Genomic DNA, 19,048 nt, shown 5'->3' with positions numbered 1-19,048 from the left:
TTTTTAAATACATTTTTTAAAGAAAAATATATAATTTATCCTTGTTATGGCAAAGCCGAATTTTTTAACATCATTACTCCTGTCTTCAGTGTCACATGATCCTTCAGAAATCATTCCAAAAAATGCTGAACTGGTGCTCAAAAAACATTTCTTATTATTATTATCAATGTTGAAAATATTGTGCTTCTTAATATCTTTGTAAAAACTGCGATACACAAAGAAAATGAAAAATGAACAGCATTTATTTGAAATGGAAACTTTTGACTGATTTAATGCATCCTTGCATTAAATAAAAGTATTAATTTTTAAAGAAAAAAATCTTACTGACCCCAACTTTTTGGCTTAAAACTATAATATATATATATATATATATATATATATATATATATATATATATATATTTTTTTTTTAAAAACACTTATATATTATATATTGCCATATATTGCCTAGCGAATAAAGCGAGCCAGGACTGTTAATGATGCTCAAATAAATAAAAAAGTTGCATGATGCTCCTGAATACTTACATTTATGCATTAAATGTTATTTAAAAATTTCCTTTTCACACGAGTGTTGCTTTTCCAATACTCTTGTTGAGCATAAAGCACTTTCGAGTCTGATGTGTGTGTGTGTGTGTTTGTGTTACTAGCTCTTGTCTTGGCTGCATTGTGCTAAAGGACATGCAGAGGAATCTAATTTAACAGCTGACTGAGTAGCGATCAGCCAATGTTCTCAGCCACATACACACACACACACACACACACGCACGCACACATGCACACGCACACACACATACACTCCGCAAACACTGACCAGAGGTTCTGGAACCCTAACCCTGAGAAAGAGAGCGTTAGACCGCTACATCCAGACCAGAGACCACATAGAGAGAAAAATGAGAGAGAGGGAAAACAAGAGAAACCAGACAGAAGAAGCCAGAGAACGAGTGCTATATACAAAGATATTCTTGAAGCAGAGAGAGACGAAAAGCAGAAGAGGGAAGCTGAGAGATGGATAGGGAGAGATCAGCGTTTGAGAGTATTGGAGGGATGAAACGGGAGCGAGCGAAGCAGAGCTGCTTGTAATTCCGGGCGAGTCTTTGCAGGGGCTGGTCGCAGCTCCCACTAGACCTGCTACATGATATTCACTAACCCCAGTAACAATGGCAAACATATGTAAATCAGACACAGTGCCGGATCCAATCAGGGCTCATCACAAAGCCACTGACACACTCTTCACAGACAGTGAAGGCCACAGCGAGCACCGTCTCACTCTCTCGGCTCCAAGTCCCTGTTTCTCTGCTCGTCTCTGGTCCTTTTCTGCACCACATCATGTAGCTTTGTTTGCGCTCTTGATGTCTTACATTCTCTTTTTCTGCAATATTGTCACAGTCTCACAATTACATCTTTCCCTCCATTCATTCTCTTGCTACGTTCCGCCATGAAAGAGAAAACAAACACGAGCGTCGCAGGACAGCTGAAGCTAATTAAATTGCTTATCGATTCTAATTATAGAGATTTCTACTAAAGAGACTGCGACCAGTCAAAGCACATTTTCCAAACGTACATTAAAAATGTCTTTGTTATCCGTATTGCGTTTTTGCTCTCGTTTTAGAAAGCAGAGAAAAGAGACACAAGCTATCAATACTAATGATCCATGAATCTCATCTCCTTAATGAAAGGGGTGACTAACTAAATCCACCGCTCGAAAACTTCCCCCAGCAAAACAATCGTATAGAAGCTGTGCAAATGAGAGCTGAATGGATGGACAGAGCAGTCTGAGCAGCTGATGGATGGAATGATGAAGATCACATCCGGACGACCGTTTGAAAGAGCAGAGCGACCCACTCGCCTCCGTGAGCAGAGGAGCTGCGGATCAATACATTGATAGGGATCTGTCAAACAAGGCCGCTGCATGGAACAGCGATAGTTAATAGTAATATGTATCTGATTAAAAGGCGTGCGTCCAGTTTATGGCCGGACAGGGAGCTGCTGATGAGGTGTAATTTGGAGGATGATCATCGATGCACTTACGCTGCTTATTAACCGCATTAACTTCAGCGCTCCTGAAAACAACCAAAGAAGGCTATAAGCTTATCAGTATTGAGAAGTCCCCGCTGAAAAGACCAGCTGAGACCAGCATGAATTTCCATTCTGGGCTAGGCTGGCTTATCATGGTGTGCTGGTTTGGAACACACTCATAAACAAAAGTGGGAATCAAAAGATGCTGACAAATGTGCCTTTCTTTTTATGTATCTATTGTCTAAAAAGCGTATATCTGTTTATTTAGAAAAGCCAACAGGCCAAAGCAGAATATCATCGCTGTTGGGCGGAAATCTTCTATCTCCATATTTCGTTTCACATTTTTCTTTTTGATTACACTTTATTTTAAAGTGTCTTTGTTACACATCTACTTACTAGAGGGTTAGGATTAGGGTTTGGTTTAGTTGCATGTAATTATGCATAATTTATTGTTATTACTATAGTAACTACATGTAACATATGTAACAATGACACTGTAAAATAAAGTGTTCCCTTATTATTATTTTTTTTTCATAAATCACAACTATTGGTCACCCTATACGGCTTTATGTGGTTTTTGCAAATACTGTGCTCAACCAATGAAAAGTATTAAAAAGTGCTTGTGACTAAACCTCGTAACTGCATTAGATCCTCAAACTATCTGTAAAACCTCATGATTCTTCATAAAGTCTCTTGCTGGTTTGCAATGCAAGGGTAAATGAAGAACTGGTTCTTTGAATAAGTACAGTGTTTTCTTTACTCAAGAAACACTATATATATATATATATATATATATATATATAGGTTATGTAGGCTATTTGAGTAGCAGAGAAACGTGTTTTAGTCTAGCTGTCAAGTCCATAGCCATTACATATAGCCACTGTCTTAAATAGCCTGTGCGAAGAACTTCATCTTTAATAACATTTGGACAAATGACAGAAAAAAACTGAGCACCCACATACAGTAGCTACAGTAAACTTTATGACCTGAAAGTTGATGAAAACGTAATGCAGTGCACTATCTACCTCAGATGAACATGTATGTCCAAATGCGTACAAAATTCTCTGAAATTCAATGGTCAAAAACCATTTAACTCCATTTGAGCTTGATCTGGTAAAATGTTAATGATATAATGCCACATGCAAGTGTCTCAACATATATGAAGCCACAATATCAACTTTGATAACGTAGTATAAAAACCCCACAAAAAAACAGTGTTTTTCCCGATTTCCTGAAAAGTATTTTTTTTTGTCTGCCTGACATCTACGATATTGTGCTCTGGTTGACTATGGAGGTCTTGATGGTTAAGAAGATAAAAAACTGGCCTCCATATGAAATACAACATATGCTGGAGACCAGCCGTTTCTGTTTGCCGTTGAACTGTAGCTTGAAAACAAGCTGTACGAACCCCCTGTTGTTTTGTCTAAGGTATTAGCATAGTGAGAGAACCGAACTGAACTGAACTGAGAATCAATTTATTTGTTACCTTAATGTCTGTACAAACCCCCTTGGCAAGACTTTCCCCCAAGAACTCTGCTAGCTGTAAAGTTTTCTCTGCATTACAGAGCGAGTCAATTCTTCCACATGTCTCCCTCATATCTGTCTCATCAGAGTTGTTTTCCTTGTATCATGCATAGGCCTATGTGAAGTTTTGTCTTTGTTTTAACATCTGATGGCCCCAGTAGAGTTTGCTCATGAGGGAGGAGGAGATACTAGAGACTAGAGGTGTGTGATGTTTGACCTAAAAAAAGAGAAAAAACTGTTGGAATCTCTACACACGTATATTTTATGTTCTAAAGATGCTATGAAGAATGCACTCATCGATGAATACTGCTTCTACCTCTCTCTCTCTCTTTCTCTCTCGATATCTTTCTTCCTTCTCCAGACTGTCTGTGCCTCTCCCGCTCTTTCACCTTCCTCTTCTAGCTCACTCTCTCTGGCCCCCGGTCCTTATTAAAGGTGATTCCCGGGTGTGGAGAGTCGCCGGCAGGGCCGTGGCCACCTCTTTAATGGAGACAAGCTGGTAAATCTTTCATGCTTTAAGACCGTTTCATTGTAAAAGGGGACCGGCTGCAGCGTGATAACAATAGTGCATTATTCATAGGGTTCCAGGGTTCTCAGACAGTCCAAAGCTGACTCTTCCCTCTACTGCTGGAGGGATAGTGTATGTGAGAGAAGGAAAGAGAAAAAGACAGAGTGACAGAGTATCCACAATCATCGGTACCTAAACCATCATTTCTTCTTCCAGTCAAAGTTATGTCATTACATAGTGACAACTGACAAGTATATCCATCACTGTATTTGAATAGTCTTACAATTTTGATGGGCAAAGACAGCTGGCAAAGTTAGCTCCACAAATAGGGTACAAAAAAATTTTCTTTTTCAAAAAATGTTCAAATCAGAACATTTCAGAAAAGATCAGGTTTATTTTATATAATAATTTTCATAACACAAAATGTGGAATTTGTACCTTTAAAAGTCACGGGACACCAAACTGTACTGAATTCATGGACAATGGCAGCTATATTACTTTGGAGTTTGCCATTTATGGGTAGTTTTTGACAGATTTTGTCCTCACCACTGTTTCCACTTCAACTGAAGTGTATCAAAAGCGAATTTGCATATGATTACACCTTGTTCAATATTATATATATGTGACTTCACAACCAGTCGGCACAATTCCCTTTCCACTTTCAATACTACCAGAGCGACTGTCACCACCACTTTTTAAAGCAAAGTGACACCAGGTTACACTGATGAAAAGAGAAACCCAAAAGAAAGTCGAAGCTAATCTAATCACCAAAGTTGAGCTAAGGAGACTGGAGGTAAGGGTAGGAATGATTCACTCCAGTTTAAATGTTTTAATTGGATCAAGCGGCCAGCACCTGGTCTCAGTGCCTGGTTTGCACCAATCCATGCTGATCAATTGCTCAGTGAAGCTGAGAGCCTGGCTCAGGTAACCGGGATGCAAATGACAGGGTTTAAAAGTCCTCTGCCACCTCCTGATTTCTCCCAGATCAATTTATTCTCGTCCTTAACCTGATCTTTTCCTTAAGGCAATACAAATTCCATATAGACAGCTGTAAAAAAGCTCATTGAACTGTTCAAAGATAGATAGATAGATAGATACATGTGTATCCATAGAGGCGGGCAGGTCTATGCACACTCTAGCACTTATCATCTTTCTCTCTCTCGCTCTCACACACTACTACTACTAAATGTCTTTGTATGATGAAGGGTCAAGTAGCAGACTACTATGTTAATATCTTTAGACTAACAAATCTATGACCCAAAAATGAAAATTCTGTCATCATTTACTCACCATGTTCCAATTGGATTTTTATTTGTCTATACTATGAAAGTTAATGAATTCTAATGTTTTGGACCATTTACATTTTCGAATGAACAATCTCTCTTAAATAGTTTTAATCTCATTTTTTTGTATAATATTGAAGTTTTCAGTTTCATGGTAAAAACAGATCTATTCCTAGCGCAGAATGCAACAACAGCACCAAAGTAAGTAGTAGTAAGTAGTAAACAAAACAAAACAAAAAAGCAGCTCAATAATTATAAAAAGCAAATAATAATAAAAAAACAGCACACACACACACACACACACACCTAAAACAATACACAAAGATTCTGAATGGAAAACACTTCAGTTACTAAAACCTCTGGAAACAAAAGAAAACAACAAAAGCTGACACACTTGTGTTGGACTTGCATCTTAAGTTCAGCGTGAATCTTTTATAAGCACAAAAGGATGGGAGAGGGAAAAAAAAAAACAAGTACACTTACAGTGTCTTTGATTTGAAAATGCTGTTTTTTATTGATATTAAATTGAATGTGTTGTAGTCTGAGGTACAACAGTCTTATCAGAGTCGGCTGAGTTGAAAGGGTCTGGGCTTCCAGGGAAATCCGTGTTTTCTTTTCAGGCTGAGTATATAGATTACACTCACTGAGCCACGCTGCACAGGGGAGGATTGTATTTTTTTTCTCTCCCGATTGTGATTTCTGGAGAGCGCTTATCTGTCCGCTACGAGAGGAGAGGCGAGGAGAGAGCCTAACGCTGTCTGTTTCCCAGCATTCCCTGATCCAAGACCTTGCCAGCTCTTATCGATGTTGCTAGCGAACACCGCTACACTGCTCCGGGCACCTGCCGTACTACTCCAGGTAGGAGGGGGTGACGGGGGTTGGCGATGCCCTCAGAACCCAGAGATAACAAAGGAGGAGACAAACACACACCCTGTATGAATACCTCGCTCCCACCTGTCCCGCGTCCGCGCCGTGATGCGGATATGCAGGGACAGATCTCAGTAGCTCTGTGGGGTTGAAGGTCAGCTTTTAATTGAGTGTGCAGAGGAGATGGAGAGCAGGGAGGCCGTCTATCATTCCCTCAGCCACTAATGGGAATTCACCCGGGGTCGGGACTGCTGACGCTGGCGCAATTGCACCAGAGTTTTTTTTTTTTGACCACTAATATGGAGTGTAACACATGCCTTTAAAGGATGTCCCTATATTCTTTGACCACAGCTGGCTAATAAGGAACATAGTCTGTCGCTCCACTCAGGACGATTCATCATGTCATATATTCATATCCTTAAAGGTCAACTGAAGTCATGTAAGAGGAAAAAAATGCTTTGTTAAACTTTTTCCCTCTTACAATTTTTTGCAAACCTTATCATACAAACAGGCGCCGGACTGACCGTGTGGGGCTTTGGAGGCGGGCTTTCAAAAAATGATTGATAACTACAATTACGAAAGCCAACAAGTTTCGTTTCATCAGACACACATCAGACACAAACCTCACAAACAAGCCTTAGATTCATATGCACAGTCGAGCGCACTGCACTTTTCCTGCGGAGGGCGAAAAAAGAGACGGTTTCGGATGTTCACAAAGTCTCATAATTAAGTCAAGACGTAACAAATCACAGATTTAAGCCGAGACTCGCCAAATATAAGCAGAGATGGATATTCATCTTCTGCTATCTCATTACATCGTAAAAGTGATGAGAAGGTTACGGCTGCATTTGCATAGATGCTGGGAAGAGCCTCTTTTGCCGTCATTAGCCATTCCATCTTGTGCTAAATCTATAGCCGCTCTGAATTTTTTAACAGATAGAAACAAGAGTCGGCAGAAGAGCCAGCGGAGACTACATGAATTAAACCAGGCTTACATATGTTAACGCCGTCCGACGTCTTAGGAGAGACACTTTTCAAAGAGATTCTGAAGGATGCGCAGGGAAATCATGGCGATAAATAAGGAAAAGGGTAATTGCGGAGGTACAAAATGGAAACAAGTGAGGGAAGGGAGACGGCGAGGGGGAACGGCTGAGACAGACTCTAAACGCTAGCTGCTGTCAGTAGAAAGTGCAGCGCTTGTGGTTCGATCCAGCCTTCCTCTGCCACTAATGACTGTCAACATGGCGAGAGGGGCTCTGAAGGAGGAGAAAATTACTGGCTGAAAAGCAATTGACTGATCCCCATCATTTCTCAGGGAAGCAGTGACCTGTGAATATTTCATTATGGGGAAAAGTCATGCGGTCCATACCAATGCCCGCAGTGGAGCGAGTGATGGGGAGGGGTGAGGTGAAACACTGGCCCCATTTCCCCTTCCTCCTGAGCCCTGTCACCGGCAGGTAAGAAACAGCTCCAAAGCCTATAGCTGTAAACTAGCGCTTTTCCGCTATTTATAGCAATGGGACCAGCATCACATGAAAAGACTGCAGATCCAAGGACAACGTCAGCAGTAGGAGTTTACAGCGTTGCAACATCAGTGTAGCTTGCACAATGTTTTTCCATGGAGGTAAACTCACCCGAGCCTCACGTCACCCCCTCGACTGCACAGATCGCTTTCGGACTGACCTCAGAACATAGTCACCTTTGAAGCCGAGTGCAGTTTAGTCTCAAATCCTGTCGTTATGCTTGATTAATGAGCTTATAAGGTATGCTATATGGTGATAATTTACCAAAGCATCACGTCTCAGTACTTAGGAGCTATGCTAAAAGCTAATTAGCGCTAATTTGACCAGTTGTCCTCTGGTGGTACAAAAGTGCTGAAACAGGAGGAGCAGGGTGGAAAGAAGTGCATGCAGGCACAAATACCTCATTTTCAGACATTGTTAAGTACATCCCCGCTGCCAGAGACTATCGATGAGTGGAGACGGATGGATTTGACGGCCCTTTCATAAGCAAAAGATCAACAAGATCAATGGGCCGTTTTGTACACGCCACAAGCTAAATACACAGCCACGCTTAACCTTCAAAAGTTCACACAAACTCCTGAGATAAACACAAGAATGGCTTACAGAAAGGACAGATGGAAAAGTGCAAAGGGAAACAAGCAGGCCAACTCTATAAACACGCACAAAAATATTTTCTAAGTAAATTCTTTCAAAAGAATAAGAGTGGGATCATTTTTTTATTTAAAGTTTTGCCAATTATTTGTCTTTTTTTTCCCTTAAAATCATAATTTAAGTTAAATAATATATCTAATAATAATGAATTCAGATATCAAACATGAATGTGCAGATTATGGACATCTATGATTAATATGAACAGTACCTGGATGTATATCTCTCAGTTGAAGAAAAATGCTTTATGACCAGAACAAACTGTAGAAAGTAAAATGATGATTTATGATCATATATATATATATATATATATATATATATATATATATATATATATATATATATATATATATATATATAGTTATGTAACTTAATAATAATACTCATTTTCAAATTTATAAATCAATAATCAATCACAAGGAAAATAAAAATTAATCAGACATTTGATTATGTGTGTTTGTGTGTGAGAAAATATTTAAAAAATAGCTTATTTTTTCCCCTTTCTATAATGTTTATGTTTTTGGAAAATTCCCACAAATGTATTCAGATTCTCTAAAATAAAAAAAATCCTTTTCAGTGTTTCCTTAAACTGAATCAATTACAAATGACACCATGGACATCAGCACTGGCCTTGGAAAAGTTCATGAAATATAAAAAGTACTGCCAACCGGCCGACTGAGAAATGATTTAGTGTTAAACGTTCACTGAAGATATTTAATATATCACTTATATTACATATAAAAATATATATAGCATAGATACATCTCAGGAAAATGAAGAATTAATGGTTAATTAAAAGATGTCAGCACATTTTAATGGTACAAAAGGAGAAGGCACTAAATAAATCATGTCAGCCATTGAACAGACACAATTAATCCATGACAGCTCGAGAAATTATATTTTCAGTGTGATTGATAGCTCTGTTGAACTAATGTTGAATGAAAACTTATTACAACTGAAAAATCAGCATTAATAATGTACCAAATCTCAGCAGCTTTACTGTCCACTGAGCTTTTACAGCTTTAGCACAATTCTGCCCGCTAATAAGGACTCACCTAAAATCTATGGTGTCTTTTCACTATTGACTCGCTCTTAAATTGCATGCAAAACAGCAGTGTCAAGACTGATTAGTTTTTCTTTCTTTCTTTCTTTCTTTCTTTCTTTCTTTCTTTCTTTCTTTCTTTCTTTCTTTCTTTCTTTCTTTCTTTCTTATGACAAGAAGCAAAGGACAGGGCAGTAGTGCTGACCCTACGAAAAAAGATTAAAGACATAAAAAAAAAAAAAGATAAACAAAAGCCTGCAGACAACTGACATACTGCCGATTCTAATCGAAGTGGTGGGAAATATTCGGGTGATGATGCGTATGTGTGAACTGGAGTGTTTGACAACACACACACACACAGCTGACTGGGCAGCTGATGAAAGAATCATTCATGTCATGTCAACTCTAAAACTGACAACCAGACGCAGTTAAAATATGAAGCCAAACACAGTCGCCAGCCATGCTCACACTTTCACTTTTTGAAGGGTTTTGCATGTGAATCTGCAGGCTTGCACTACTCTAATATGTATGTATAATATAAAAAGTGACTGATTCTTTATTTTAAAAACCCACATTATTATTGATCTACCCTTCTAAAGGTTTTTATTCTCTCTTCATAATTATTATTTTAGCACCACTTAATATCACTTTTTCTAACTAATGTCTAGTTTGTCTGTAAATCCATCTGCTTTCATCGTGCAGACTGTTATATTCATCGCAGGTTCACTCACACACATTAGCGAGCCACTGAAAATGTAAAACCAAGTGTTTCATGCTCCAATCTAGCTGTATATAAATAGACAAACAATCTGACTTGTATATGAATAGACAAGATTTTATCTGTTTTTTATGTATCTCATGTATCATACATGCACACACCATTATATGCACACACACACACACACACAAAAAACACACACGCTCACTTTCCCTGTTCCTGTAAGATATACTTCTTAATCAGCAGGATATATGTGAGCAAATGAATGGCTGAGTTGGAGAAAATTCAGCGAGGGAAGTATCAATTATTCAAAAGAGAACATTTTGCACTTATTACTTAACTAAATCCAGCAGCTCCAATGACAGCTTACAGGAATGAATCATTCTGGTCCAAAGGCTCCTTGCAGGCTGAACTCCTATATTTTCTCGACCTCCATGCATACAGACAAACACGCACGCACATCCGCACCTGCCTGTCTCTCTTATTGCGCTGTCTTATCTGAACATTACCCACAGATGGAGCTGATGTGCCCCACCTCACATGGTCAGTAAAGGCTGCAGTGCGTTATGTAACGTCCCATGTAAAGAACTGATGCACACTCAGGTATGTCCTGGTGCATGGCGGCATGCTACTGTACATGCTACTGTAGTGTGCTTCAGAAATAAGCGTGTTTAAAATAGCTGTTACCAAACATCCTCACTGTAGCTGCCTTCTTTGGCAGTGTCCTGACTGAAAGAGAACCAAATAAATGATCAATTTGGATTCTACACTGGCAGAAACTGTGCGTCATACAAATAGTGCTCTTCATGTGACTGATAGCAACAGGTGGCAATACTTTAAGAATGAATATAGACAAATAGTGGGTAGAATAGGACATTGTAAATTATTAATATTAATTAAAATTAACTATTATTTAATTTGACTTATAGTATTAAATGAATATACATATAACACAAATTGTATATTTTATTAAAGGGATAGTTGATGGCACCCACTGACTTCCATCATAGTAGGAAAAAAAATACTATGGAAGTCAATGGGTGCAGTCAACTGTCTGGTTACCAACATTCTTCAAAATATCTTCTTTTGTGTTCAACAGAAGATAGAAACGCATACAGGTTTGGAACAACATGAGGATGAGTAAATGATGACAAAATTTTCATTTTTGGGTGAACTATCCCTTTAATATTACTTAAGATATGTAAATATTTTTACTATTAATATTAGTATTATAAACATGAATATTAGTATTTAATCATTATATATTTTAAATGTAATTTTTAAATAATTTAGAAATTTAAAATGAAAATAATATTTAAAATTAATGTAAATAATGTAAATTCTGAATAATTTAAATTACGTTTTAGAATTGGATGAATTAAAATAAACATTTCTCTCCACCATATTGAGTTTATTTTTCACTCAGCTTGTCACAATGCGTTCTGGGATTGTATTGTCCTTGAAAGATTAGACGCGGTCTTAGAATAAAAACAAAGTATATAAGATGATAGCATACCCTTTAAAAAAAAAAAAAAAAAAAAAAAAAAAAAACAGGCTTCACATCAATACCAAACCTGTGATGCCTTAAAATGAAGCAGCTTACTACATTTTGGAACTGAGCAATTGAGTGAGTCATCTGTACAGTGGAATGGGCTTCCAACCTCCTCTAGTAAGATCACCACATGCTCTTTTTTCTACTTTTCTGCAATTACACTTTACAGTGTTCTGCTTTACTCTTGAAAACCACTATCGCTATACTGCTAATATTGTTGGGTCCTGTATGATAAATTGCTTGTGCTTTTCCTCATTTGTAAGGCGCTTTGGATAAAAGCGTCTGCTAAATGATTAAATGTAAATGCAATGTAAATGAGTGAAACTTCAATGCAAGAAGCCTTCAGACATCCAGTCTCTCATCCACGGCTTTTCTGGCCGAGCACCAGAGTCAGAAATAGATGCTCACTCCATACTGTGTGTTCACGGTGTACTTTGGAATTGCACAAAGCAGGAAAAGGTAACAGATTGTCGGAATGGCTTGTTGCCTGTACATAAAATCTATTTTTTCTCTCCCATGGCTCAGTCACAGCCGGACGAAGTCACCTCCCATTCTGCACACTAAGGTGGGTGCCACCCATAAAACAAATGAAAGACAAAAATTGCCTGCCTTTTGCCGTTTCCGCCTTTGTCACTTCTTCCCAATAATATTTGTCAGCCCTTAAGGTTCCTGAAGTGGAAAATGGACTTTATTTTTATGATGTGGCAAATTAAAAAACTTCTGAGCTCCAGCCCATTTCACAGGAGGCTCTGCGAGGTAACTGGCGTAACCATGGTGATGAGATGTTGCCCCCCTCTGCTGTGTCTCAGCCCACTAAAACCCAGCGTCTGTTGCCCATTCAGTCCAACTGCACACCAACAACATGATTGCGGGCGTTTCGCTTGGTATAAATTTGTCAATGATTCACTTATAAACTGTGACCTCGAAGAACATAATTACATAATGCTGAAAAAGTAAAATAGTTTCATCATTTACTCACCATCATGTTCCATTTCTTGTATCTGCAGGACACAATTATAAAGACTGCTCCAAACAATATTGACCCCTCATTTTTCAAAATATCTTCTTTTAAACAGGCCTTCTCTGCTTCTGAGATTTATTGTTTGGACCCCTACAGTCTTCACAATCATGTGTGTCTATGTATATATAAAAAACTGATGCACCCCTTCATGGAAATAAATGTTGTGATGTTATTTCCATCAAGAGATATATCAATTTTGGTCAAGATCTTGTATTGACAATGCAAGAGGTGAGCACTCTGCAAAGTCTACTCCAGCACATCCCAAAGTCTTACACTGAGATTAAGGTCACGACTCAGAGGTGCCAATTCATGTGTGAAAATAATTCTTCATGCTCTATAAAGCATTCTTTCACAATTTTAACCTTTGTCATCCTGGAATATGGCCATGATACATCTTCTAACATGGCTGTTTAAGAAATGAAAAGCTACATACTACATCTGTTAGGGTTAAAAGACTGTTGCCAAACATAAAACATGCTAGAAACATAATAATCATTGTAATAATGTCACTCATATATTCTTAGGTATTTGCCTACTAAAATCCAAATTTTAGCCGGGCAGTATATAATATATTTGTATTATTTTATTTTTATTATATAAATTAATTTTAAATTGCTAATCGAATATCATTTTATCTAGTGTTTTTTTTATGTATAAATATGCTTGTATGAATTTAAAATTGAATCAAAAGTTGATGATAAAAAATCTTTTGTGTTGGATGAATATAAAAGTAAACTGTTGGGGTGAACTATCCCTTTAACACGCTAATCAAGATCTTACCGATATATTGCCAGCCGAAATGGGCATCTCTAAGTGGCCACTCTCCAAATCTGCCCACAAACCTGCTGCTAACGTGACAAAAGGTGTTTCCTCTTTAAACTGACCGGGTGCCAAGCCCACACTGCGTCGTGATGAATCCGTTTCCCCCCTGTCCACTGGCATGTGGGCTGTCATTTCTTCCCAGCCTCCTCGGTGCCCAACTAGACCCTCTGGAACAGGAAAACAGCTTGGTCCCCCTTCCTGCCTCACAGCGGTCTATGTGGACCCGGTCCGGCAGGGTCGCAGTGGGGACCGGGCCTCTTCCATATCTCTCCCTTCTCCTGGTTTCCGCTCTGACAGCTGTGGGTTTGTTACCAGGAGCCGATCCATAAACCACACACTCTCTACAGCCTTCCACCACTCCCATTAAATATATATGCTCCAAACCATTAGGCTGCCTGCCTGCCTTGCAGCACCCTGGCAGGGCTAGTACGTGCACACACACATATCTCTTCAAAAGCGAAGTAGGAAAGCAGCACAAGATTTGGTTATTTATTTTTGAACTGAATGATACACCAGCCATAAAACTGATTAAAGCATCACCCTACGCGGCGACGGTTGCATTGACCCCGGGTGTGCTCCGTACACAAGTCGAGGCGAGAGAGAGACATTGTGGACATGGGTGGGCTGGTGCTCCAGGCTACACTAGAGATGGCTGCACTACAAAGCCCACTCAGGAGATTACTCAGTGCACGGGGTCAAAACTCAAAAAGCCTCTGAGGTATGCGTCGCATTCAAAAGCCTATGCTGTGAGCCAGATACTTCCTCTCTCCCTCGCTTTCTCTCTCTCTGGGGTGGGGGATGATCAATATGGCGCTTTGCTCCTTGAACAAATTAGAATATGCAATGGGCTGAATCCAGACGAGTTCTCCACAGCTCTATTAAAGAACGAGCGGCTTTTCACTGCACACGCCGCAGCCAAATAAAAACTGCAACTGTGTTGAATTAACAGAGGCATGAAGGGACTATATGAACGTAGAAAGAGCGAACTCTTGACCCCGAAAATGTCTTCTCATTTACGCCCAAACCCCCACCTTCTTACAATCCGTTACTTGTTCCAAGGTTTTTTTGTTTTTTTTTGTTTTTTTTTTACCAGTCACCCATTCAGAATCCACTATAATGACCACCAGCAGGACTCGGGTCTGGCTCAATAGGCAATATAAGAGAGAGTGAGCAGCTGCTATTGGCTTAAACGATGAAAACTATTGTGTTCAGAAAGAATCAATCAGGGCTTTTCAGAGTAATTCGATTCTATTCACAAAGGAGTAGGAAGCAATTTGAAAATGGAAATGCCACTTGACTTTCAAAGGAGGGGAGGAGGAGGAAAAATGAGGAGAGCCGGTAATGTAGGAGTATGCATAGCAAATAAAAAACAAAGGGAAAAAAAAACATTCCTGCACACACAGAAACTCAATATATACACTGTGTCTCAGCAGTCGCAACCAACAGGTCAGTGGTGGGTTGGTTTTGCTAACCACAGCTACATAGAATTATTAAATGGTCAGTTCACCCAAAAAAAAATGCAAATTCTGTCATTAATTACTCACCCTCATTTAGTTTCAAACCCATAAAAACACAAATTAAGATATTTTTGATGAAATCTGAGAGCTTTCTGATCCCCCATAGTCAGCAGCGCTATTAACACTTGCGCGATTACCACTTTCAAGGCCCAGAAAAGTAGTAAAGACGATGTTAAAATTGTCCATGTGACTACAGTGGTTCAACCTTAATGTTATGAAGCAACGCAAATATTTTTGTGCGCAAAAAAAAAAAAAGACTTTAAAAATTTCTTTGAAACGAAATGAGGGTGATTAAATGACAGAATTTTCATTTTTGTGTGAACTAACCCTTTTAAGTAGCACAACTGCTTTCAACATTAATAATAATAAAAAATGTTTCTTAAGTAGCAAATCAGAAAGATTTCTGAAGGATCACGTGACACTGAAGACTGGAGTAATGACGCTGAACATTCAACTTTGCCATCACATGAATAAATTACATGTTGTTAATAAATAAAATGTTAAAGGTGCCGTAGAACGTCTTTTTAAAAGATGTAATATAAGTCTAAGGTGTCCCCTGAATGTGTCTGTGAAGTTTCAGCTCAAAATACCCCATAGATTTTTTTTTTTTATTCATTTTTTTAATTGCCTATTTTGGGGCATCATTAAATATGCGCCGATTCAGGCTGCTACCCCTTTAAATCTTGCGTTCCCCTCCCCCAGAGCTCGCACTTGCCTTAACCAGCATAAACAAAGTTTACACAGCTAATATAACCCTCAAAATGGATCTTTACAAAGTGTTCGTCATGCAGCATGTCTAATCGCGTAAGTGTGGTATTTATTTGGATGTTTATATTTGATTCTGAATGAGTTTGATAGTATGCTCCGTGGCTAAAGGTAACAATACACACTGTTGGAGAGATTTATAAAGAATGAAGTTGTGTTTATGAATTATACAGACTGCAAGTGTTTAAAAATGAAAATAACGACAGTCTTGTCTCCGTGAATACAGTAAGAAACGATGGTAACTTTAAACACATTTAACAGTACATTAGCAACATGCTAACGAAACATTTAGAAAGACAATTTACAAATATCACTAAAAATATCATGATATCATGGATCATGTCAGTTATTATCGCTCCATCTGCCATTTTTCGCCATTGTTCTTGCTTGCTTACCTAGTCTGATGATTCAGCTGTGCACAGATCCAGATGTTAATACTGGCTGCCCTTGTGTAATGCCTTGCACATGAGCTGGCATATGCAAATATTGGGGGCGTACATATTAATGATCCCGACTGTCACGTAACAGTCGGTGTTATGTTGAGATTCGCCTGTTCTTCTGAGGTCTTTTAAACAAATGAGATTTATATAAGAAGGAGGAAACAAGGGAGTTTGAGACTCACTGTATGTCATTTCCACGTACTGAACTCTTGTTATTCAACTATGCCAAGATAAATTCAATTTTTAATTCTAGGGCACCTTTAAAATATATTAAAATAGAAAACAGTTCTTTTAAATTTTAAATAACACTGTTTTTATTGTATTTTTGATCAAATAACTGCAGCCTTGGTGACTTCTTTCAAAAACATTTAAAAATACAACAAAACTGATTCTATACAATAAATAACAACAATAAACGTGATTAGTCAAGACTCCTATTTTAGCGATTTTAACATTTTATTTGTGCTATTCCAAAAAATTAAAAGAAGAAAGCTACTTTTACGCAGCCCTTAAAAATCCTTGTCGATGATAAATGGATTGATAACAGGCTGCACGGTGTGTGCTCCATCATCTTATTTCAATGGTCAAGAATGAGGAACTAATTAAGTGCTAACTAACCGCTAATTAGACCTCAATTAATCACATATTAGCGAGCTGTTGGAGGGAGAGACGAAAACGTATGACTGTGCATATACAATATGAAACGTTGTCAAGATGTCTTTAAAAAAAGAAAGAAAAAAAAAGTCATTTAAGAGGTTCAATCTACAATTCAGGCACAGCTAAAACTCATTTCATAGCCTCAGAGAACACGTCAGGTGATTGATCATGAATATTAGCCACAATTTGCTTTGATTTGCCTCACAATGAGCTCCAGTGGGAAATGGTTGGTTAGACACAGCAGTTATAAACAGTTTGATCTTTAGGTCATGTGCTCAATCAAACACAATGAGTGAAATTAGCGGTCTATGAGCTTAAAATAAAGGGTGTTGATGGGTAGATAAGCAGCGGGGTCTCTAAGTTTGTGTATGTGTGTATATGTAGATGGGTCTCAGTGTCAGCGCCAAAGCAGATGGCGTATCTTCTCTTATGCGCCTCTGAGAGATGCGGTCAGTACCGTGTCAGACTGCAAACAGCTATCTGTGTGTGTGTGTCCTCCTAAAGGCCGGAGTCTATACCTTGAAGGGTCCCAGGCGTGTGAGCCGGTCGGACCCCAAGGGAGATAAGGTTTCTGCCTCAGACCAGGAGTGCTGGCAGGGCAGTTACAGAGCCCCTAGTGCTCCCCTGTCCTGTTGAATCATTGATGGATTGAGTCAGCATTCCCCATATACACACACACACACACATCCATCCTGAGACACAAACACACACACTCACTCACGGTGGAGTATAACCCCAATCTTTCCCTCACTTTGGAGGTGGCTTTTGTTAAAATTCAAGTACCATTTGGGGACTCATGGGAGACATTCTCCCCCAGGAAGGCGGTTCAACGAAATCAACACAAAGCAGCGACACTCAGAAACCGTCCAGTTAAGATTGAGGCTTATTCTCTTCACTCCTCCCTCTCTCTTTCTCTCTTCAGCAGGCTTCTGGAATCACAGAGCAGCCGGTCAATAAACCCAGATGGTCAAGCCCCAGGATAGGGTGCAGCCTGGCCTGCCAGCACCACCCCCGCCACACACACACACACACACTTATATACACACACATACCAGCTCATTCCATTGAGAAGGTGAGATCATCCTCAAAGAAGATCTCAAGGTCGGGTACGTGTGTTGTATGTTTACTTAATGTTTATCTTTGTTTGGGAGGGTGGTGTCGGGAGTATCCCAGCATGCTGCTCTCCAGGATTTGGGCATATCCTGAAAATACACACACACACACACACAGGTACAGAGACAAGGGACTCCATTGCTTCTTGACAAGCAGCCAACAAGCCCTCATGTCCCCCTATGTGTGGAAAGCGCAGACGGAGAATGATGAAGAGACTTAGCCGTCTTATTATACTCTTGATGCAAGAAAATGCCGCCAACATCTAAGATTCAACAATCTGTGGAGGGCAATTAAGCATCTCTGTGGAGGAAAATATCTGATGAATACACTACATGGCCAAGATTAATAGGTTTGGCGATGGTGATTAATTCCAGCAAAGACTAAATTTTATGCTAGACATTCTAGCGATTTGTGTGCATCCAAGTTTGTGATAACAATCTTGGAAGGGTTCTTTTATTTTCCAACCTCACAATGCCCCTGCGCACTAAGCGAGGTCCATAAAGAAATTATTTACTACGTCTGGAATGGAAGAACTTGACTAGCCTGAACAAAACCAGACCTGAACCCCACTGAACACCTCTGAGATGAGTTTTAACACCTGAGATCATCTGCCAACATCAGCACCTCACCTCACTGAAGTTCTTTCATCTCAATATGAGAATATCCCTCAATCCATGTTCCAATATTTAATGGAAAGCCTTTCCAAAAGAGTGTTACTCCCTGAATTCCCTAATTATTGTCTATTATAAAGTAGATGCGGTGTGTTCATATACACTAAAATGCAAAAGATTTTGATTTTTTTAAAAGAAATAAATGCATTTATTCAACGAGGATGCAAATTTTATAAAAAAAAGGGACAGTAAAGATATTTATAATATTACAAAAGATTTGTATTTCAAATAAATGCTGTTCTTTTGAACGTTCTATTCATCATAGATCAAACGGTTTATACAAAACCGTTTTCAACATTGATAATAAGAAATATTTGTGTACTTTTGGCCATATTGTGCTGGTCTCAATAAAACATGAATTT

At 38.9% G+C, this 19,048-nt stretch overlaps 1 protein-coding gene across 8 annotated transcripts in view; it reads right to left on the bottom strand.

The window, feature by feature from the left end:
- The window catches only part of rbfox3a (RNA binding fox-1 homolog 3a), a 431,990-nt gene that overhangs the window by 55,915 nt on the left and 357,027 nt on the right, over positions 1-19,048 (bottom strand). The window lies entirely within an intron of this gene.

The sequence above is a fragment of the Megalobrama amblycephala genome, linkage group LG20 (genome assembly GCF_018812025.1).
Source record: "Megalobrama amblycephala isolate DHTTF-2021 linkage group LG20, ASM1881202v1, whole genome shotgun sequence".
In the NCBI taxonomy this organism is placed as follows: Eukaryota; Metazoa; Chordata; class Actinopteri; order Cypriniformes; family Xenocyprididae; genus Megalobrama; species Megalobrama amblycephala.
Note: the sequence above shows the minus strand (reverse complement) of the source record. Positions and strands in the feature narration are given on the sequence as shown.